The sequence below is a fragment of the Trichechus manatus genome, unplaced genomic scaffold (assembly GCF_000243295.1).
Source record: "Trichechus manatus latirostris isolate Lorelei unplaced genomic scaffold, TriManLat1.0 scaffold00122, whole genome shotgun sequence".
Classification (NCBI taxonomy): domain Eukaryota; kingdom Metazoa; phylum Chordata; class Mammalia; order Sirenia; family Trichechidae; genus Trichechus; species Trichechus manatus.
Genome location: NW_004444058.1, coordinates 7720874 through 7744384, shown reverse-complemented (window position 1 = coordinate 7744384; position 23511 = coordinate 7720874). Strand labels below are relative to the sequence as shown.

At 49.2% G+C, this 23511-nt stretch overlaps 1 protein-coding gene across 1 annotated transcript in view; it reads right to left on the bottom strand.

Moving 5' to 3' along the window:
• BRD4 (bromodomain containing 4) overlaps positions 1-23511 on the bottom strand; it is a 79563-nt gene that overhangs the window by 45413 nt on the left and 10639 nt on the right. Inside the window, 1 exon segment of the mRNA XM_023738775.1 lies at positions 10501-10573. The gene's annotated coding sequence lies outside the window, so the exon portion shown is untranslated.

Sequence of the window (23511 nt, the reverse complement as noted above, 5' to 3'; positions counted from 1 at the left end):
ACCTCAACTCTCCAGTTTACAAAACAGGAACTGAACACTATCGACAGCCCAAAGACGACCAGTGAGAGGTGACGGTGTCTAAAACTGCTGAATTTACCTGAAACAAACAGCCCCAGGGAGCCCCTGGGTGCCGTAAACAGTAAATGCACTTGGCTGCTAACTGAAAAGTTAGAAGTTTAAGTCTACCCAGAGGCTCCTCAGAAGAAAGGCCTGGCAATCTACTTTTGAAAAATCAGCCAATGAAAACCCTATGGAGCACAATTCTACTCTGACACACATGGGTCACTGTAAGTCAGGAATCAAGTCAACAGCAACTGGTCAACTCCGCCAGCGGGTAGAGGAGGAGAGTCAGCACACCGCTGGGCCCTGGTGCCACACCGCAGGCCCAAATGCACGTCTGTCTCGGCCAACACAGGCACTGCATCACCAGTTAGGCACTCCAGGGCCCAGGCATCAGGATGCAGATTTTAAGTATCTATTATTAAGGCACAAGTGCAGTAATGATGTCCCAGTGAAAACAAGACCCATGTCAACTTCTGGTAAGCTGCTGCAAAGGAAAGGGTAAAGGACACAAAGTGAGGCCCATTTCCCCCCAGGGCTTGCCTGCCAGCCCCTCTGTGAGCTGGCAGGCCACTCAGAGCCACTCTGCGTGCTGTGCCCAAGTGCCTCAGCCGCAGCAGGCTAACATTTCGTTGAACTGGATTCTGTCACGTGGCTTCAGTTTACTCCCCTGCAAACACACTGGGCACAGCCCAGCTCCCCGCAATCACTCTCAACTCTCCGAGTTCTCCCGGAGTACAGACTGGGCACGACTCCCCTAGTGCAGAACAAGCGAGTGCTCACCTCCCCTCTCCTGGGCCCCGATATCCTCCCACCAACGCTTTCCACGCCTTGTCCTATCTTGAGGACCTGGGGCCAAGAGCCAAACAGAAGTGGAGCAGAGAGACCTCCTTCTTCATATCCAGAAACACAGATCACATCAGCACACTGGCCCCAGACACCCTGCAGGCAGGCCTCGCCATTCTACAGACCTCTGTTGGCCATGACAACAAATGTCTGAGCCCCTCAGGCCAGGCACATGGACGGGAGCCGTGGCAAAGCTCCCCCTCCAACAGCATAACACTTAATGGGTAACAAACCATGCACCCTGTGAAGTGAGAGGTGCGGGCACTCATAGGCACCAGGCCTCTTCAGGACAGAAGAGGAGAAAGACATCAACAGAAAAACGCAACAAGACCCAGGAGGGCCCACAGTCTTCAGCAGCACAGAAAGGGAAGAACAGGAGGACTGATGGAAGGTGTGAGCGGGGACTGCAGTTGGAGGACGCAACATGCCACACTAGCACCATATCTACACACACCCGACAAACACAATGTGGGCCACACATGCACTTTTTATTTTCTAGAAGCCACAGTCATGTAAAAGGAAACAACTGAAGTAAATTTTCACAATACATTTTATCAGCCCCAACATAACCAAAATATTGTCATTTCAATATGTAATCACCATAAAAAAACAAGATGCCTTATTATTATTTTTTAAATAGTAAATCTCCAAAATCCAAGTGGGTACTCTGCACTTGGTTTTCCTGAGTGGTGCAAACGGTTTCGTGTTCGACTACTAGCTGTAAGGTTGGCGGTTCAAGTGCACCCAGAGTTGCCTCGGAAGACAGGCCTGGCGATCTGCTTCCGAATGGTCACAGTCATTGAAAACTCTATGGAGCAGTTCTACTCTGCACACACAGGGTCACCAGGAGTCAGAATAGACTCTAGGGCAACGGTAACACTCTACACTTACAGCACATCTCAAATCAGGCACTAAGTTTTCATCCGAAATACTTGACTGATGTTTAAATTTCATAAAATCTAGTTCCACATATCCAAGTTGTTTCCAACATACTTAAAAGTCCTCCAATAACTAAATTGATCATGAAAGTTCGAAAATTTAAGATTTGGATTGATTCAGACCAATAAAAATACAGCATCTTGGTCTCTGAGCCCTGTCAGGAGTGCTCAGGGGCCACATGAGGACAGAGGGCAGACCTAGAAGTCTCCTGGTGGGGACAACAGCCCACCCCGGAGTTTGGCCCCATCAGTCCCACACCCACCACTGTCACCATCCACTGACCCACCTGTGCTTCAGATTGACTTTTCAGAAACTGAAATATTAAAAGAAAACAGGAACGTAACCACATGCAACATGTGAACCTATTTGGAGGGGGGAATGCCAGACAGTTAAAAAACATTCTTGGAGACATCATGGGAAATCCCAACACAGGGTGGAATTGTTGCTGATTTTCTTCCTGTAACAATGGCAGTTTATAGGTTTTACAGAATGCCCTGAGTCCTAAAGAGATGTTTGCTAAAGTACATAGGGGTGAAGTATCACCTGTGCAACTTACTTTCGAAGTATTTAGCCGAAAAAACCAGCGTGCATTTATACAGAAATAAAGCAAACGTGGCAAAATGTTAAGTGTTGAATCTGCTTTTACATAGATTTGAAAATTTCCAAAACTAAAAATTAGAAAAAGGGAGGAAAAGGCCTTAACTTAAAAACCCTGTCCCAGTGGCTCTGAAGAGAAAGCCAGCGTGAGACTCAGTCCAGGGAGCGTGGCTCTGAGGAGCTGTGGCTGGGCTGAGTGGGCTCACCGGCCGAGGACAATGCTGCGCCCAGTGAGACTGCGGGGTACCAAAGGGGGCGCCACCCCTGCCCGGACTGAAATCCTGGTTCTCCTTAAAGCCATGCACTTTAGGGTGGGGCTCCCCGCTTTGAGAACACTGCTGAGGGGGTGGGGAGCAGGTCCCGCACAGAGGCTACTGCAGGGACAAGACAAGAAAAAAAGCGGGGACTGAGTCGACTGGACTCCCAAGGACTGAGGCCAAGGGAGAGCCCAGGATTAATCTCAATTCCCAAACCATCTGTCAGGCAGAGAGGAATTTCATGTTGGTTTTATTCTATCTGCCTGGTTCCAAGTGTTCACATGGACAGCTGCGTGTTCCGGAGAAGCTGGCTGTGTGTAGAGAAGGGAGGGTGCCCAGGCACACCCAGGAGTGCTGGCCCAGGGCCTGCTGGTGTGGGCCACTAAACCAGAGGAGGGCAGAACTGTAAGGTGCCCACACGAGGTGAGTAGTTAATGTGAGAGAGGTGTAAGTGGAAACCACAACTAGAACTGGCAAAAGTGAGAAAGGCTTTGAAAGCATTAGGTATTAAAGGAGAGGAGCTCCTGGGTGGCGTAAATGGTGAACACGGTCGGCTGCTAACTGAAAGTCTGGGGGGTCGAATCCACCTGGAGTTGCCTCGGAAGAAAGGCCTGGCAACCTACTTCTAAGTATCAGTCATTGAAAACCCTATGGAGCACAGTTCTACTCTGACACACCTGGGGTTGCCGTTTCAACTCGACAGCAACTGATCTTTTTTTTTTTATATTGAGGGAGAGCTTTGGACTGAGGGGAACATACCAAAAGGGGAGGCAAGATGAGAGAACAGCTTATGAAGAAGGTTCCTGAGCCCCGGCAAGCACCCTGCTGAAGGAGGGACTGGCAATCAGGAGTCAGTGACAGCCAGGGTGATTAAGAGCTGCCCCATCAAACACAGGCCCCTTTCCAGGGAACCACTGATACTGCCTCGGGGCCCCCCGCAACTCAACTCGGGAGGTTTCCCACACCATATAAGGACCCCTGAAGGCTTCACAGTTTCCCTTGTTCTCTCCTGGCCGCTGAGCAGCTGGTGCTAGCCAGGACGGCCCCAGAGCCAGTGCTCGCAGAAGGGCGCCAGGACAGTGTAGCCGGGTGCTTTCCCAGCAGATGGAGGGCTGGGTCAGAGCAGGCTCAGTGAATGGCATGAATGGGCTTGTTCACCGGCCGAGGAGGACCCGCAACAGTACCATCTGCTGAGGGGAGGGAGAGGTCAGTGGGAGAGGCCTCAACTCACAGCCTGCCACAAGCAGGCGAGACTTAATACCTGGGTTCCCTGCCTAGTCCCCTCCCTGCAAGGCGGCTCCAACGGGAAAGGCCTCTCAGAATGTAAGCTGCTGAACAACAGAAAGGCTGCATTCCTTCTACCTCTGGTGGCTCTTAATCAGCTCCCATGCCCCTACCCAACCCCCCAACATCCGTCTCCAGTTACCCTAGTAGAAAGCCAGCTTCTCACCTACTCAAAATCATTTCCCCAAGCCAAACCACTATAATGACTGTTCAAAAGGATAAAACCAAGAGAATGGAAGTTAGGCAAGATATGACACATGGGTAAAGGGAGGAAAAGGTATCCATGACGGCACTGTGGACCACGGACAGGTTCCTAGCCTTGCTGACAGGAAGGCCCAAGGTGGTAGAGGAGCCTCAGCCAGAGGCAGGCCAGGGAAGGCTTCCTGAGGAAGTGACCTTTAAACATGGACCTGAAGGGGAGGAGGAATTCCCATTTTTGTTTTGCGATAATAGTGGCATTTAATTTAAACACAGGACCACTTGCTGTCAAGTCTACTCCAACTCCTGGTGACTCCATGAGTGTCGGAATAGAACCATGCTCCACAGGGTTTTCAATGGATGATTTCTGGAAGCAGATCACCAGGCCTTTCTTCCAAGGCACCTCTGGGTGAATTTGAACCTCCAACCTTTCAATCAGCAGTCGAGCACTTGACTGTCTGCACCACTTAGCTGTTTTTATTACCACACAGCTAATAAAAACAATGTGACCTTTAAATCAGATGAGGCGTGGGCGGCAGCACACACTTGGACACATGTAGCCGTGGGAACAAGGTGCTACTGAAACCCAGAAAATGAAGCCCCTAAGGATCTATTTGGGATTAAAAATCAGCTCCCACCAAGTTTCTTCCCTCAAAACCCAATGCCATAAAAACCAAGACCAAGTTTGGGGACATGTAGATTATCAGAGATGCCTCAAAGAGAGTCACTGCTAAACATTTAGGACTGGACCATTTCAGATCTCTTCAAAATGCAGAACTGACTTACAATGGAATTTTCTACATGCCTTCACCAATCCTGCTGCTGCATTAGAACACAAAAATAGAATCTGTTCCCTTGGAGTTCACCAGTTGCCATAGGAATGGCATCAAAATGCATTATACTTTCAGGTGAAGAAGTGCACCATGGGTGCTGAAGATGAAAACCCTCATCGAATCCAGTTCAAAACCAAATCCCTTTAATAAGAAATGGGTGCACGCATACCCACCAGAATGCCACCAAAACAGATGTACTACAGGCTGGGGAAGAAAGAAATTTCACCCACTCTTCAACACAAATGTATATACCCCAGCCCCACATAAGACCCTCTAGGCTACACCTGGCAGGGGTCTGCCCTCCTGGCCTGGCTACCCCCAAGGCCTACAGAGCTCACAGCACCACACAACTCCTTCCTGCTCTGCGCCGGTCACTTTCATGTTTCTGATCCGTTCCATTTTCATACTGACCCATAGTTACTCAGTCAGCAAAAGAAACGAAGTCCTGATACATGCTACAACGTGGATGAACCCTGAAACATTATGTTGAGTGAAGTCACTGACAAAAAAACAAATATTGTATGATTCCACTCACATGAAATACAGAGATGAAAGTTTATTAGTGGTTACCAGGGGTGAGAGGGAGGGGAAAAAGGGGGACTCACTGCTTAAGGGGCATTGAGCTTCTTTTACAGTGATGAGAAAATTTAGAAACAGATAATGGTAGTGGTTGAACAACGTGATGAACAACTAACGTCACTGGTGCGTTACTGGACTGGGAAAATACGCCGCAAAAGACCTCTTCAGCGAAGATGTCGCTTTGAGGACTAAGTGCACCTGACCCAAGCCACAGTATTTCTCAATCGCCTCATATGCGTGTGAAAGCTGGACAATGGATAAGGAAGACTGGAGAAGAATCGATGCCTTTGAATTGTGGTGTTGGTAAAGAATACTGAATATACCATGGACTGCAAGAAGAATGAACAAATATGTCTTGGAAGAAGTAGAGCCGGAATGTTCCTTGGAAGCGAGGACGGTGAGACTTCATCTCACATACTTTGGACATGTTACCAGGAGGGACAAGTGCCTGGAGAAGGACATCATACTTGGTAAATTAGAGGATCAGTGAAAAAGAGGAAGACCCTCAACGAGATGGATTGACACAGTGGCTGCAACAATGAGCTCAAGCATAACAAGGATTGTGAGGATGGCACAGGACCTGGCACAGTGTTTCATCCTGTTGTACACAGGGTCACTGTGAGTTGGAACCAACTTGACGGCATCTAACAACAACGTCACTGAATTGTACACGTGAAGAATGCTGGAAAGGCCAGCAATTTGTTACATATATCTACCACAATTTAAAAAAATATTAAGCCTCCACACCCATGTTCATTGCAGCACTGTTCACAATAGCAAAAAGTTGGAAACAACCTAGGTGCCCATCAATGGATGAATGGATAAACGAATTATGGTATATCCACACAACGGAATACTACACAATGCTAAAGAACAACAATGAAGCTGTGAAACATAACATGGAGGAAGCTGGAGGGCATTATGCTGAATGAATTTAGTCAGTCACAGAAGAACAAATACTGTATAAGACCATTATTGTAAGAACTCAAGAAAAGGCTTAAACAGAGAAGAAAACATTCTTTGATGGCTACAAGGGTGGGGAAGGAGGGTGAGGGTTATTTACTAACTAGATAGTAGGTAAGAATTATCTTGGGTGAAGAGAAGGACAGCACGCACTACAGGGGAAGTCAGCGCAACTGGATTAAACCAAAGCTAAGAAGTTTCCTGAATACCATCAAACACTTTGAGGGACAGAGCAGCAGGGGCGGGGGTCTGGGGACTATGCTTTCAGGGGACATCTAGGTCAACTGGCATAACAAAGTTTATTAGGAAAATGTTCTGCACCCTACTTTGGTGAGTGGCATCTGGGGTCTTAAAAGCTGGCAAGTGGCCATCTAAGATGCATCAATTGGTCTCAACCACCTGGAGTAAAGGAGAATGAAGAACACCAAAGACACAAGGAAAGTAGTAGCCCAAGAGACAGAAAGGGCCACATTAAACCAGAGGCTTCATCAGCCTGAGATGAGAAGAACTAGATGGTGCCCCCCAGCAGCCCTAGACAGAAAGGCTTGGATGGAGGGGTTTAGGTAAGAGCTTGCTCCTTATGTAAACTTTGCTCCTGTGATCTGAGTACCGTAATGTGTATCTATCTGGCTTCCCTCTATAAAGAAGTGGCTGTTGAGGTGAGGAACAGGCTGAAAACCGTCGGTGGTCCTGGCTGGCACTGGGGGAGGATTCGGTATGTCCCAGTCATTTGGTGTCTTCCTGGTTTAGGTGAAAACTTTGGATCTCTGACTCATTCACTCAACAAACAAACCTACTGAGTATCCTGCCAAATGGCAGGCTTCTGGGACTCAGTATAAAAACACCTGCCCTCATGGGTTCACATTCTGGCTGGGAGTAGGGGACCTGGGGTTGAGTGGGGAGGGGGGACGACAGACAATCAAGAATGAAAACAGCAACTAAAACTAGGTGATGTACTAGGAGGTGGGGAGTACTGTGGCAAAAAGAAAGCAAGAGGGCAGATGGGATAGGCTTGCTTTAGTCCCCACTCCTTGTGACTTTCGCAAGCACGGCTCTTGTCATCCCTGTTGTTAGCTGCCATCTAGTCAGCTCTGACTCATGACAACCCCATGCACAACAGAACGAAAATGCTGCCTGGTCCTGAGCCATCTTCATGATTGTTGGTCTTGAGTCCATTGTTGCACCTACTGTGTATTCTGAGTGCCTTCCAACCTAGGGGGCTCATCTTCCAGCACTGTTGTTGCGTGCTGCTGAATGGATTCCAACTCGCAGTGACCCTACAGAACAGAGTAGAACTGCCTCACAGAGTTTCGAAGGCTGTAACCTTTAGAGAAACAGACTGCCGCATCTTTCTCCCACGGAGTGGCTACTGGGTTCAAACGGCTGACCTTTCGATTAGTAGCCAAACACTTAACCACTGCAGCACCAGGGCTTCAGCACTATATCGGACAATATTCTGTTGTGCTCCATAGGGTTTTCACTGGCTGATTTTCAGAACTAGGTTGCCATGCCTTTCTTCCTACTCTTAGTTTGGAAACACCTCTAAAATCTGTCCACCATAGGTGACCCTGCTGGTATCTGAAATACTGGTGGCATAGCTTCCAGCACCACAGCAACATGCAAGCTACCATAGTATGACAAACTGACAGATGGGTGGCGGTTGTCATTCCTAATCTCTCTCACTTCCTCCATGTTACACATTAAGTGGAAATAGTCCACTCAAAGAACAAGACCCCTCCATTGGAACTTCTCATTCATTTGTATCAGTTACTCCAAAGACAGTGCATACCTACTTTGAACACTAGGGGCTTGAAGCTTACTTAGAACCACAGCTTCCACTTGGGGCGACAATGTCTTTATAATACCATCTTTAAAGACAGTGAAAGGAACGGAATTTATATACCTTTTAGAACTAAATTTAGAATATGAAGCCCAGCTCATTAAGCTGTTCCACACTACAACTTTGGGGTTCTGATGCCTTCCCGTTCTGCCCAGATACTGGTTATGCAGAAGATACGCATCTCTTTCCTGCCAAGAGTCAGGTATCTATTTCACCCATCTTAGCTCCATCCCCCTGGCAGGTCACAATGACAGTCTGAAGATGGTCATCCCCTATGGTATACCAGTTCTTCTGCCAGGTGGTAACAAAAGGATTTCCCTAAATAAAACTGCAACCGTGAGCAGTGCTGAATGACAGCGACTCAGCAGACCACAGCCTGAATTTCCAAAATGTGCTCTTTTCTCAAAAATGTCCCACCTTTAGGGAAGTTGGTCAAAAAGAGACCCCTGTGAAGAGGACAAGTCACTGTGCTCTGACCTGGCTCTTCTATTTATCCCCAAATTCACAGAAGTTTCACAGCTTTATGGGTCAAATTTGACGGTCCCTACGTGGTGCAAATAGTTTGTACTCAGCTACTAACCTAAAGATCGGCATTTTGAATCCACTCAGTGGCACCACAGAAGAAAATCCCGGCGATCTACTTCCGTAACATTACAGCCATTGAAAACCCCATAGAGCACAGTTCTCCTCTGATACACATGGGATCACCATAGGTTGGGGTCAACTTGAAAGCAACAGCTTTTTATTGGCCAAAGACAAAAGAGCTTCATTTCACAGGAACTTGGGGGATGCCTCTATGACCTCCCCCATACCTATGGCTGCAGACTTGGATGACTTAGCTATACCCCGAAGTGTCCCTCTTTACTGCTGGTCCCTCTTTGCTGCTGGTCCAGAAGAATCAGGGCACTGTTTTGCCCGTGACACGTGGACTTCGGGAGAAGATGGCTGGCCCAGGAATAAGCATCATGACCAGATGAGAAAACCTCTACAGGTGTTTCCTGGAGAAGAGCAACCACCCCAAACTAAATGTGTCCTAGGTCTTGGGGTTCACAATTTTGGACCCATGAGGTTTCTGGCAGAGGGAGGACAGCGGCTCTGCACTCACTATCAGGTTGGGAGGAGGACAAGGGCCAAGACTAGAAGTGAAGTTCCCTGGGGAAAGGACTGGCTCAGGCCAGGCCACCATGCCGAGTACAGCCTGGGGAGTCCTCACAACTGCCCACAGGTCATGGGGGCCGGGGCAGGACCACTCTCAACAGTAACATCCAGACTGAAACACCGAGTAATAAACTCACTCACTTTTAACTCAAAGCAAGATCAGCTGAGCTCCAGATGCCAATCTAAAAGCTGAAGCTAACACAAACCTGGAGCTCAAAAGTTGAGTTTAACTACAGCAGGACAGTTCTTTCGAGTGGTTCCTGGCCACGTGGGGCTTATAGTGCAGCTCTAAACAGGGCCCCAAAAGGCTGCACTGCCTGCCACTCCTCTGACACCCTGGCTCTCGGTTCCCACACCCCCAGGAGGCAGGCTCATCTCTGTCCCAGGCACAGGATGGGCACCAGAGAGGAGCAGATGAAGGGGCAAGAGAGGGAGGCCACAGCTGGCACCTCAACAGCAGGCACTGACCAAAAGAACAGCCACAACTCTGTCACATAGAGGGCGCCAGGCGTCATGACCCGCACGTGTACTACCTGCTCCAGTCTCTGGGATACAACCCCCAACATTAGTGAGAGGCCCCCAGCTAACCCGAAGATATAAGGCACACCCATTTTTACCCCCCTTCTCAGGAGTCCCTGGGTGATGCAAACAACAGTTAAGCGCTCGGCTGCTAACCTCAAGGTTGGAGGTTCAAACCTATTCAGAGGCTCCTCAGAAAAAAGCCCTGGTGATCTACTTTGTCAGTCACTGAAAATTCCACAGAGCACAATTCTACTCTGACACACATGGGGTCACCAGGAGTCAGGGACAATCTGACGGCAACTGGAAGATCTCAGGCGAAAGGTGCTGGTAACTCATTTCAGGAAGTTTCCCACATAAAAAATCAAGGCACAGACGTAAACAAGAAATCTTTCACGAAGCATACACAGAAAAGTCTACAACTTACCCAGTGGTTCTGTCTCTTCATGAGACTAGGTGGCTTCCGGATTCTCAACTCAGCGCCTGACCCAGAGTGGGACCTGGGGACAAACAGCGGTTTACAAAGCCATCCAACGGGTGGCACAGGGAGACCTTAAAAAATACTGACACCCGGTCCCCTCCCCCAGAGCTCTCAATGAAAAGGGCCCAAGCAGGGGGCCCAAGCACTGGGTCTACTAAGAGCTCCCCAGGTGGTTCTACACCCAAGCCAAGACGGAACCAGTGCACAATCAAGAACAATCCAGAAAAGGGGCACAACACCAGGACGTACTGGGAGTCTAGGACTTTCCACACCAGTCACCAACAGCAGTTTTCTCGTGATCTCAAGTCAAGCACTCCTGGGTTGAATAAAGTACAAATGCAGACACCAGGGCAGAACGTTCTCCTCCCCTGGTGTTCCTGCAGCTGTGGCGGATAGAGGGGCAGCTGCACTTCTGGCATAGAGGTTTGTACGTGCAGTTCACCAGGATGAGGAAGAAGCTGGCCAGCCCCACACACATCTGGCAGACAGACATGGGCGCTCAGCTGCACTCTCCGCCCGCGAGGTAGAGAACACCCTCACGGAGCAGACTGTCTCCTTCCCACCCCCGGAAGCTAAGGGCGCAAGAAGGGAAGGGAAGAGCAGGGCAGTAAGTGATCTGCTGAAGCTCAAAAGAACCGGTCCAGAGCGGACACTGTGGCAGACATTCCTGTTTTCTGCAGGAAAGTCTTCTCGGTACACCACAGGCAGTTGGCAGCCCAGGACAGGCACATGTGCTCCAGAGGCCCACAGAGCCAGTTCCTGGACCTCCTCTGTGGGTTCCCAGGGAAGAATGTTGTCAGTGCTGGCTGGGGGCCAGGGCTAAGCCGAAATGAACAGAACCACTCATCTCCTAGGAGCCTAGGGCTCGCTGCCTGGCCTATGGGGCCCTGGGTGGGAAGCAACAGCATCACAATCCAGGACAGGGACAGTGCAAAGGTCCGTGCCTGAAAGTCCTCCAGAAAGCGGGCACATAAAACTAGTCTTCGGATAGGATGGCTTCTCTCCAGTTGATGGCAACACTCAACTCCATATTAACACTTTGTGCTTTTTAGAATTTCCAAGTCAGCTACCAGCTAGAGGTTCCACGAACGGGACGTGACATGAAGCTGCACCTGGTGGGCCTGCCCAGCCTAGAGAGCCAGCGTGCAAAGAAGCCACACTGCTTCCCACTCCTCCTCCCACAGCGTGGAGCCCCCCAATGGCAGGGGCCTGGCCTTCCTGTGTCTCTGGCACCCAAGTGTGTCCTGCACATGACGGAGCTCCAGGCCTCTGCCAGGCTCCCCAGCTCACAGGTATGCTCACTGTTGCTGGCACCCAGCCATCCTAGCACTCTGGAGCTCTTCCCTGAACACACCAGGCCTGTGCTGCCCGGACCCCGCCCTCCACTGCACCCTCTTTTCTCTCCCAGGAGCCCTCTCTTTCAAGAAAATGACCCATCTCAAGTCGGCCTCGGGTAGCCTTCCCAAGTGCTCCTGTGGCCAGTTCTTGGCTGGTCACAACCAAAGGACCCCCCATACTGTGATGCCCAGTTCACGCTTGTGTGGAAAGCACCAAGTCAGTGCTCAGCAGGTCGAAAAGCCTCAATCAACATTTCCAAGAGAGCCCAACATTAGTCTGACAGCCAGGCCCACGACACAGCCCCCACCCCAGAGACAGACAGTGTGGTCAGTTGAGGAAGTGGCGCAGAGGGCGCCTTGAGGAATGAGTGGCTGGGAGTTCATGGTGGGTGGCAGTGGTCCCACCCTGGATCCATCTACTGACCCTACCACCGAGTCTTGAGTTTTGAAAATCCAGAGGCATAAAGGAAGACAAGCCAACTTACCCGAAGTCCTCTGCAAACCAGCTTCAGGAAGGAGGGGACTGCCGGAGGCCTCGCCAACCAAGACCCCAGCGTGTTCTCACTCCAGCTCTCCCAGTACAACGTCCCTCATGGGAAGGGTGGTCCCGGTGGGTGGGGACCGCGTGATACATACACTCAGAGCCAGAAGATCTTGGTGTGGCTCTGTGTGTGTGACCCCAGGCAGGCACTTCAGCCTGCAGCCCTCTCCTATGGGGATTTTGAACATCTACCTCGTAGTTTTGTGAAGACTAAACAAAATATATGTAAAAGCAGTCAGCACAGCACCTAGCAAATGCTCTCTCAAAACTACCAGTCCCTTCCTCTCCCACACACGTTGGTGATCACAGGATGTGAAATGGCAGCAGCCCTTAGCTACATTCCTATCATCTGGATACAAGATGGTCAAATAGCTAAGTCTAGCATCTTCTCCACCGTGATGCTTTCCATGTCAGAAAGGCCACGGAAGGCCCTGCCACCCAGGCCGTGGAAACTGTGAAGTCCCCCAATGTGCTCCTTCCATAGGTCCAAACAGACTCAAGGGCTTTTGTCTTTTCTGTTGCTGAGAAAATATCAGCCGGTGCAAACAGTTAAGCGCTAGGGTGCTCACCAAAAGGTTGGAGATTCGAGTCTACCCAGAGATGTCTCGGAAGAAACGCCTGGTAATCTGCTTCTGAAAGGTTACACCCATTGAAAACCCTGTGGAGCAGTTCTACTCTGACACACATGGGGTTGCCAGTAGTCGGAATTTACTCGGTGGCAACTGCTTTTGGTATTTTTACCTTAATGAGCCAGCAATCTACAAAAAAGACCCAGAGATGCATTTTGGGCCGTTGTCTCTGCCCTCACATCATTTTAAAATCACTCTGGGGGGGCTTCAGTTGCTTTTGCAGTCTTTTACTCATCAAAGCCCAACAGGTCCACGAGTACCTTCGTTTTGTCCACTAGACGAGTACAAGAAACTTCGTATTTACACAGGTAATCAGTCTCTCTGGGCATGCAGACATTTCATCTGCTTTTGGATCTGCAGGCTCAGGTCTAGTGGGAGAGGCACCATCTGGGACAAAGGGACAGAGACGTGGGCCCCACCTGGGATGAAGGTACCAGAGACGGGGGCTCCTCTGAGAAGAGCCCTCACTTCCTCACGTGAGTGCATCACAGGGGATGATGTAAGAGGCGGAAAGCAGCTGGCTCACTTAGAAAACTCAGAGGCATAATGGTGACAGCAGCAAAAAAGCAAGGACCCAGCCATAAAGCAATCACACTGGACCCTGGAGGGGCAGGCTGCAGGGAGAAGAGGTGCTCCTAGGCGTGACCCCATTCCAACCCCAGGCATCTTCTGCAATCTCATTTGTGAGGCGAAACTGAACAGGAAGTCCGTTACAGCCAGCGGTGTCCCAGCTGGGAGTCACCTGGAGCCAGGACATGCCAGCAGCCTGACACTGCTGGGTCCGCAGCTGCCAACAAACACCAGAAAGGGTCCTCTGTGCTCCCCCACACACGACTCCCTAAGCACAGCCCCCTACCCAGCAGGCGCAATAAATCACAGCCTGAGCTCGACATTCATCATGGTTAAGCAATGGTGAGGTGGTGGCTCTGCCAAGGACACGAACAGGGCAGGAGTCCACAGATGCAAACACAGATTGCAAGCGCTGCTGCTGGAATGTTCGGGATGTTTCTGCCCGAATCTTGGCTGAGTTGGAACAGGATCATGGTTAACTCGGAGACAGCTTACAAGAAAAGAGCTGCAAACACTTGCCTTGCTGCCTGCATGTAAGAGCTGCTTGTGGTCACATCCCTTCCCTCCCCTCTCTGCCTCAGAAGGGCATGAGAGCCACTTCCCCACAGCTTCCCAGCCACCTGGGAGGTGAGCCGAAATTAACCATCCAACCAGAAAATCAGCTTATCGGAGAGAGTGCCAAACCACTCATCTCTATAAGCATACCATCCACCCGACTCTGGCCCAGGCCTCACGAAAGATGGCAGGCCAGAGAACCCTATGCAGCCCAGCCTAGTTCCTGGGATCCAGTGCTTGGGTAACTGCTGGTGTGTCCCATGTCACCTTTGGGTCATGCCCTGGACACTGTAACCCCAGCCCTCTTCTTCTGGCACAGATCTGCTCAGCAACTGGCACCACCATACTCACAGATGTGCACACTTGGGGCACACATATGTTTAGGATGTGGCCCAGCTCAAAAGAGGCTCCTGTCCCGTGCCACCTACATGTGACCTACGCGTCTGTCTTGTACAGCAAGAAGCCCCATCGCTCCACTAGAAGCTGTTCATATGTAGAAGGGCAGAGCCCCATTCCAAATATTTTTAAAAAGAATCCTCCCCTAATTCAGAGTTAATGGCTGCTAGAGAGTTCTGCAATTTTAACAGAAAGCCACACAATTCTTTTGCAGTACATATTTGCTCACTCAGCAGTCAGCAATTCAGAGTCCCTTGGGGGGGGGGGCGGAGAGAATGGGATGAAGAAGGGACATGGGGATAGGGTCTAGGCTATGGCTAATCCCAGCTAAAAAGCGGGGCCATGAAATGGGCAATTTGTCCTGTGGTTCCCTAGCAATGAATGTCCAAGCCTCAAATGGATTCCCATCATGGACATATGCAAAGAGAGGTGCAAGACAGAGACATATGTCTGTGGCACCTGAGTGGCCCAGGTGACGCCAAGGCACTATGTTCACTCCCTGCCACAGCCCTGAGAAGGCTGCGTAACCAGTGGCCCTCTCTGCCACTCTCAGCAGAGCAGACACAACATGCCAACACTATGTATCCTACAGCAGGCTACTGTGGGGGCATTCCACCCAGCAGGCCTCTGAAGGCTAACAAGCAAAAACCATGACTCAACTGTGGCTCTTGATAGAGCTCGTGAGCACATGAAGTGGTTCTTACCTCCAGCTGTACAGAAGATCTACGGGGGGGTTGCTCTGAAAACCCAAGACCAGGGGGGTGGGAGTGGGGGAGCATCATCTACAGACAGAATAAAATGATGTGCACACAACACAAGACAGTAAATGGATTATAGTTGGTTAAGAAAAAAACATGTCTGGCAGGGAAAAAATATTTTCGAAACACACATCTGACAAAGGACTTGTATCCAGAATATATAAAGAACTCTCAACACTCAATGATTTTTAAAAACTCCATTTTTAAAAATGGGCAAAGAAGGTCAACAGGCACTTCACCAAAGAACAGCAGTGTATGGCCAACAAGCACATGAAGACACTCTGTGTCACTTGTCAGTAGAAATGCAAAGTAAAGCCACATTGAGATACCACTGCCAACCTGTTAGAATGGCCACACCCCACACCCAATTAAAAAAAAACTGGACAATACCAAGTGGGTGAAGATGCGGAGCAACTGTAACTCTCATCCACTGTTGATGGGAATGGGAAATGGCACAGCTACTTTAAAAACAGTTTGGGAGGCAGTGCCAAGACGGCGGAGTAGTTGGATGCTTCCGGTGGACCCTCTTACAACAAAGACCCAAAAAAACAAGTGATTCAATTATATATGGCAATCTGGGAGCCCTGAACATCAAAGGCAGAGTTGAGGAACCCAACTGAGTGGCAGGGGGAGGGAGAGACGGTTCGGAAGCAGCAAGGAGTTGCCAGACCTGACCCGGCGAGAACCTAAGCCCTTCAGGCCTGATCAGCTTGGGGGTGAGTGGTGAGGCAGGCAAGCAGCCGTGTTTGGGAGGTGCGATTTCTGCACCGGTAGAGACCCAGCACTAAAAACAGTTTGGCAGACTCTTATAAAGTTAAATATATACTTGCCCTAATGACCCACTTACAAATACTACTTGTAAGTATTTAAACAAAAGAAAGGAAAACTTATGTTCACACAAAGACCTGTGTGTAAATATTATAGCAGCTTTATTCATAATCACTGGAAACTAGAAATAGCCCGTGTGTCCTTCAATTCAGAAGTGGTTAAACAAACCATGGTCTATCCCTTCAATGGAACACCACCTGGCAATGAAACGGAACTACTAAAATACTAAATCTCGGGGCTGGGTCTCAAATGCACTGATAGGTGAGACATGCCAGGCTCAAAAGGCTACATACTGTATGATTCCATTCACAAGACATTCTAGAAAAGGCACAATCATAGGGACTGAAAAACAGACTAGCGGTTGCCAGGAGTTGGTGGCAGGAGGAAGGGCTGACTACCAAGAGGAGGCACAAGGAAATTTTGGGGGATGATGGAAACATTCTGCCTTGACAGTGGTGGTGCATCTGTCATCTTTTTCACACGTGAATCTGTACACGTAGAAAACACTGAAATGGCCAATGTTTCATGTATTTTTTTTTTTTTACAACAAAAAAAGGTAAATTTTACTGCCTGTAAATTTAAGAAAGTAAATAAATAAAACTGACCGACCTGACCCCATGTGCAGTCCACCCACTCAGCCCTGCATCAATGACTCTCTGGGGCTGGGGGATACTGTTGCACGTGCGGGGAAGGCAGACACAGACTGGCTGTGCGGGTAGGAACAGCCTGGGTCTGAACCCCTACCCCACTGGGCACTTGAAGCAACATTAGGCTCGTTTCCTCATCTGCAAAAAGGAGATGGTTTATAGGATACACTTGCCCAGAGCTGTCCTAAGAGCTAGCAGCCTACAAAGGGAGACGGCTCAGGCTCAACGATGCTCAATCACAGCTGCTGCTGTTGTTAGCTGCCATCAAGTCAGCTCAGGCTCATGGCGACCCCAGGTACAACAGAAGGAAACGTTGCCTGGTCTTGTACCATTTTCACAATCGTTGATATGCTCTAACCCACTGTTGTGGCCACTGTGTATTTTAAGTGCCTTCTACCCTAAGGGGCTCATCTTCCAGCACTATATTCTGTTATGATCCATAGGGTTTTCACTGGCTAATTTTTGGAAACAGATTACCAGACCTTTCTTCCTATTGTCTTAGTCTAGAAGCTCCACTGACCTGATGGGTGACCTTTCCGGTATCTGAAATACCAGTGGCATAGCTTCCAACATCACAGCAACATGCAAGTCACCACTGTATGACAAACTGACAGATGGTGGTAGTGGTCAATCACAGCTACTGAGGAAGAAAAACCAAACTATTCAACTTTCTGTAATGATCCTTACATGTCCATTTACCCTGGATAGATGGGAGTGCCTCCAAGACAGCAGCCACCATTGTTTACTCAACAACTGTTAAACTGTGCTTTTCTGTAAGGAAGGCCCCAGGTTCAAGGAAAAGAATGGGTCCTGTGACATGCAGTCTATACTTAAGACAGCAAAGCAGCAAAGCAACCATATTAGAAGCCAAAAAAACAAACCCACTGCCACTGAGTCGATTCTGATTCATAGTGACCCCATGTGTTACAGGGTATAGAACTGTGCTCCATAGGTTTTTCTTAGCTGTAATCTTTACGAAACCAGATCTCCACGCCTTTCTTCCACAGCACCACTACATGCGTTCAAACTGCTAGCTAACCTTTAGATTAGTAGGTAAGTGCAAACTACTTACCCAGGGACCATTTTTGAGGGGTAATAATAAATCCTCCTGGGCTGCACAACCACTGTCCATCCTGCACATCCTCCAACGAGGAGGGGGGCTCCTAGCTCCAGGTATTCCATAAAGTGTTTAGTATACACGACAGTTAGTTCCTCCCTGGAGAAAACTACCTTGTGCTGATAAAGCAAAACTATTGTTTAGAATAACTTTTCATACTAATGCTTCCTAGAGGACCTTGGCCCAATTTTTAAGTTTTGATTAAATCTCAAACTAGTAAAGATATTTGCCTCTGCAGGGAGGGGGTAGGGGAGAAGGCAACAAAGTGCTGGAGAATCAAATGAACTCCCTACTGACTCCGCATGGAACAGCTTCGGGTTCAAAAGAAAAGGCAGTATTAAACCAGGACAATATTGCCTTGTCTAACAACATTACAACAGAAAGCAACAGAGAAGTACCGCATGCATTTCCCTGACTAGCTCACAGGTGACGTACAATCAGGGTTGCCCACACCATTGGTGTTGTGTGTCTGCTGGGACACTGTGCGTGCAGACCTGTAACTGCAATGTGACAGCCAGTACCCCATCACCAAGGCCATAGCTCGTGTAACCATTCTCCAGCTGTTTCCCATTTGGGACGTTTCCAGTTTTCCAAGTGCAGACATTGCATGGGTTACCAGAGAGATCAACCAGCACTGGATGCGTGTTATTCTACGCCCAGCTCAGTGGTCCCTCAGTGAAAGGTGCATGGTACAGGCCCTGGATCAGGATGCAGCAAGAGCGGCTGGGAGAGGTCTACAGAGAGGGCGCTGCCCCTGCAGTAGGATGACTCTACAAGTAGATACCCAGAGTATGTGCCCTGCCTGTCCCAGGAGGCCTCCGACTCCTGACGCTGAGCATAAGATGGAGGGGTGGGCATACCACACAAAAGAATGCCTGTCAACCCATGCTTGTCACTTGAATATGTTGGCTGGACACCTTTAATCAAACCTCAAAAGGCCAGCGTCCCGTCTCCTCCCACAAGCCACTTGGACAGAAGGCACCCAGTACATCACAACAAGACCCAGCATGCTGTCTGTCTGCCCCCTGGGATGCACACCAGAGTCTGCACACGTGATCACTGGAGGTTATGACAAAGCTTTTCAGCCTGAGCCCCCCACCGTGGTGCTGGTCTGGGTAAAGCAGTGTCCTGATGCAGCCTTATGACTGCACCCAGGGACCCAGGAAGCAGCTGAGACACACTAAGCTCGCATCCAGAGCTAGATAAGGTGTCTGTGAAAGCCTGTGTGAGCGCTAAAGGCACCAGTGTGATAAGAGGGTCGGTGTGAGAACGCACCAGACTCCCCAGGGTAGCTGGGAAGCTCCACCGGGGGCCAACCCTTCTCCAGACCACCAATTCCCTGCCTAGGACCCACAGAGCAGCTAACCCAGACTGGCCCTAGTGCCTGCAAGGACCCAGTGCCAGCGGTCCCCAAGTGTCCACATTCTTCAGAGTGCAGTTGGATGCAGACTGGACTCCTACATGGGAGGGGTAAGGACTTCCGTGTTGCAGCTGAGGAAGTTGAAGCCGGAAGAAATCAGGACTTTACCCAAAGCCCCAAAAGCCATAGGGATTCAAAGTCTGCATGACTCTAAAACCCTTGGTCTTTCCATGGCCACAAGGGAGAAAGTCACTCCTCTCTAGAGCTATTCTCTGTCTCCATCACACCAAGGAGGAAGCGTACGTTGGGGGGGGGGGTGTTCATCCTAGTCTGTCAGGGGAGAAGAGACATGGGCGGCAGCAACTGAGTGGCGGCCTTATGCTCAGTTATGCTAAAAAATTTACTTTCACTATAAACTCATTAAAAACTCAGGCAATTTAAAGATTAGAACAGTAGAGGTGTTAAAACAAAAAGACAACCCAATCACAAAATAAGCAAAGGATCTGAATGGACAGTTCACCAAAGAGGATACACAAATGGTCAACAAGCTCGTGAAAAAATGCCCAATGTCATTAGTCATTGCTGCTGTTGTTGTCAGCTGTCGTTAAGTTGATTCCGACTCATGCCGACCCCATGTGTGCAGAGTAGAACTGCTCCATAGGGTTTTCAAGGTGACCTTTCAGAAGCCTGTCTTCCAAGGTACCTCTAAGTGGGTTCAAACCACCAGCCTTTCAGCTAGTAGTCGAGTGCTTAACTGCCTGCACCACCCAGGGACTCCTATTAATCATTAGGGAAATGCAAATCAAAACCACGATGAAATACCACCTCACCCCCATTAGAATGGCAATGATCAAAAAAAGCAGAAAATAACAAGTGTTGGTGAGGATGTAGAGAAATTGGAACCCTCATCCATTAGCTGGTTCCTCAAAACATTAAACACAGAACTAACATATGACCCAGCAATTCTATTCCTAGGTATATACCTCAAAAAAGTGAAAACAGGAACACAAACAGAAACTTGTATATCCATGTTCATTGTAGCACTTTCCATAATAGCCAAAAAGTGGAACAGCCTAAATGTCCATCAACAGATAAATAAACAAAATGTGGTCCACCCATACAATGGAATATTACTCCATCATAAAGAGAAATGATGTTCTGATACATGCCACAGCACAGGTGAACCTTGAAAACATCATGTTGAGTGAAAGAAGATAGTCACAGAAGGACGTATATTGTATGACTCCACTTACATGAAACAGGCAAACGTATAGAGACTACAGCTTATTAGAGGTTACAAGGGGTGGCAGGCAGGGAGAAAGGGGGAATCACTGCTTAGTGGGCACTTTCTGTTAATGGTGGTGGAATAATCTGGCAAAGGACGGTGGTGATGGCTGCACAACGTGATGAATGTAATCAATGTCACTAAATTGTACATGTAAAAACTGTTAAACTGGCAAATGTTTTGTTATATATATTTTCATTGCACACACACAAACACAGTAGAGGTGTTGTCCAGATAACAATAAAAACGCACAAAGGCAGGACAGGAGTGGCTCAGGGTAGGATGCATTGGTAGGCGCACTGAGGAACGGCAAAGGCTCCTGCACTACAGAGCTCAGCGTGCCTCAGAGCTCTAAGAAGTCTCCTTGCAGTGGAGGAACAGCCGGACTCTCCTGTTCAGGGTTAACAGGTTCTGACTCTCAGCACCTGGCTGGCCTCCAGGCAGTTAACTTCTTCAAGTACAAGTTCTCAGGCCCTCCAAGCATTCAGTCCAGTGCCTGGCACACAGTAAAAGCTCAATAAATAAGTATCTATTGGGCAAGTTAATGCATATACACACACACAGTCTGTATCTATGTTGCGGTCCTGCGCCATCAAGTTGGTTCCGACTCATAGCAAACCTACAGGACAGAGAAAAACTGCCCCATAGGGTTTCCCAGGCTGAAATCTTTACAGGAGCAGGTCACCAGTTCTTTTCTTTGAACCGCTGACCCTTCGATTAGCAGCCAAGTGCTTAACCACTGCACCACCAGGGCTCCTTTCTGTACCTAAATCTATGTATATACTGTCAGTTGCCATCAAGTTGGCTCCAACTCCTGATAACCTTATGTGTAACAGAACAAAATGCTGCCCAGTTGGTCTTGTGCCATCTTTGGTCATTGGTATGTTTGAGTCCATTGTTGTGGTTACTGTGTCGATCCACCTCATTGAGGGTTTCCCTCATTTTCGCTGACCCTCTACTTTACCAACCATGATGTCCTTTCCTAGCAACTGGTCTTTTCTAATGATGCATTCAAAGTAAGCAAGTCAAAGTCTCCGACAATTTTCTATGATCCATAAGGTTTAAATGGGTTGATTTTCAGAAGTAGATCGCCAGGCCTTCTTAATCTGCCTTAGTCTGGAAGCTGTGCTAAAACCTACCTACCATCGGTGACCCTGCTGGTGTTTGAAATACTGGTGGCATAGCTTCCAGCATTACAACAACATGTAAGACTCTACTTTTTCCCAGTTAGTCCAGCGTAATCAAGACACAACTCAGAAACAACCATGGAAAATGTTCAAAGTGGGTTGGGGTAAGAAGCTAGGGCTGTAGGGATAACTGGCAGGATGAGATCCTGAGGGGAGGAAGGGCTGGGGGACCAGTCCATTTTTAATCAGCCTATTATCTTCTGTTAAGGTGCCCTATCCCAGTTGGATACTGTGGTGCCATTGCTGGAATCACCCTCTTGTCCTGTTCTTTCCCATGTGCCCAGTAAACTCTCCCTGCCCCTGTCAGCCTCAGCGTTCAGGCAGGACACGTGGGTAGTAAGAGGCCAGAGGCAGGCTCCTGCCTCCAAGGTCTGAGCTCTGGAGTCCCTGAGTGGTGAAACGGTGAATGCATTTGGCTGCTAACTGAAAGGCTGGAGGGTCAAGCCCACCTAGAGGTACCTCAGAAGAAAGGCTTGGCAATCTCCTGGAAAAAGTAGCTACTGAAACCTTATGCAGCACAGTTCTATTCTGACACACACGAACTTGTGTTTAAACATAGTCCAGTGGCTTCATCTGATTCCTCAACTCGACAATGAGGAAAAGACCCTACCTGGACGGGTGTAAGGGTTAGAGGAGATGCTCCACACTGTAAGTGCTCAGTAAACCCTCACTGTTCGCTGCAATGTTAATAAAAATGAATATTCCAATTTAGTAATAACTTCAAAATAATTACATTTCACAAATCAGTAAGTTGGAAATGACGGCAACAGGTTTGGTTTTTGGTTAGAGTCATGGACTAGACAACAAGGAGGCCGTGCTTGTCCAGTCTGTGGTCCCAAGGATCGGAGATCTGCCAGAAGAGCCTCGCCTACCCTCTTACTGTCTCCCAGCACCCGAAAGTCCTGGCAACATTTTGCCACCAAAACCCTGTGTGGGACAGACTGAGGGAACAGGCCAAATCTGCAATGTCAGCCACAAGAGCCCCAGGAGCCAGCCTGCCTGAACCATCAAGCACTATCTTCAAGTCATCTCAACCTCCAGCAGCCTCCACTTGAGATGGACCCAAGGTAGCACTTTCCACAGCCAGAAATCAGTCTGCAGCCCCTGGTAGAGCCTTCTCTTCCCACCTCACACACACAACCATCAGTGGGCGGAGCAGGCTGTCCCTGTCCCCCAGGTGCTGGCTCCCAGGAGATGAGGGAAGCTATGTGGAACAAATGAAACGACAGATGTCAGACAGATTCCAAAGAGAGGCGGAGAACTTTCTAGGCGCGATGAACAAGAGGGCAGACAGGAGAGCACCTGGAGTTTACTCCTGGACGGAAAGATTGAGAAAGAAAACCCTTCCCCGTGTTCCTGCCACCCCCCTGCTTGGCTTTCTCAAGCCTGGGACCCCATTTCAACCTCCCGGGGACAAGATGACTTCCCACTTCCAAACAACAGGTCCTGTCCTTGACACTTCTTCTCATTTGAAATGCTGTCCCAAAGGGCTGGTCCCAGGCCCCTGTCTCTTATCTCCCACAGCCCTTCGGTGACCTTCCCACCCTCCTTGCAATGCCCCCAGTCTGGCCCAGACCTGCCCCTGCGTTCCAAACCTGCACAGCCACCTGCCTACACGGCTCTTCCACTAGGACACCCCATAGTGCCCACAATGGCCATGGGGCCACACTGACCCTGTCCTCTAAAAAGCCTGCCAGCACGGGTGGGTGACAGCACTATGCAAGTGTCCAGGAGCTGCACTGCGCAA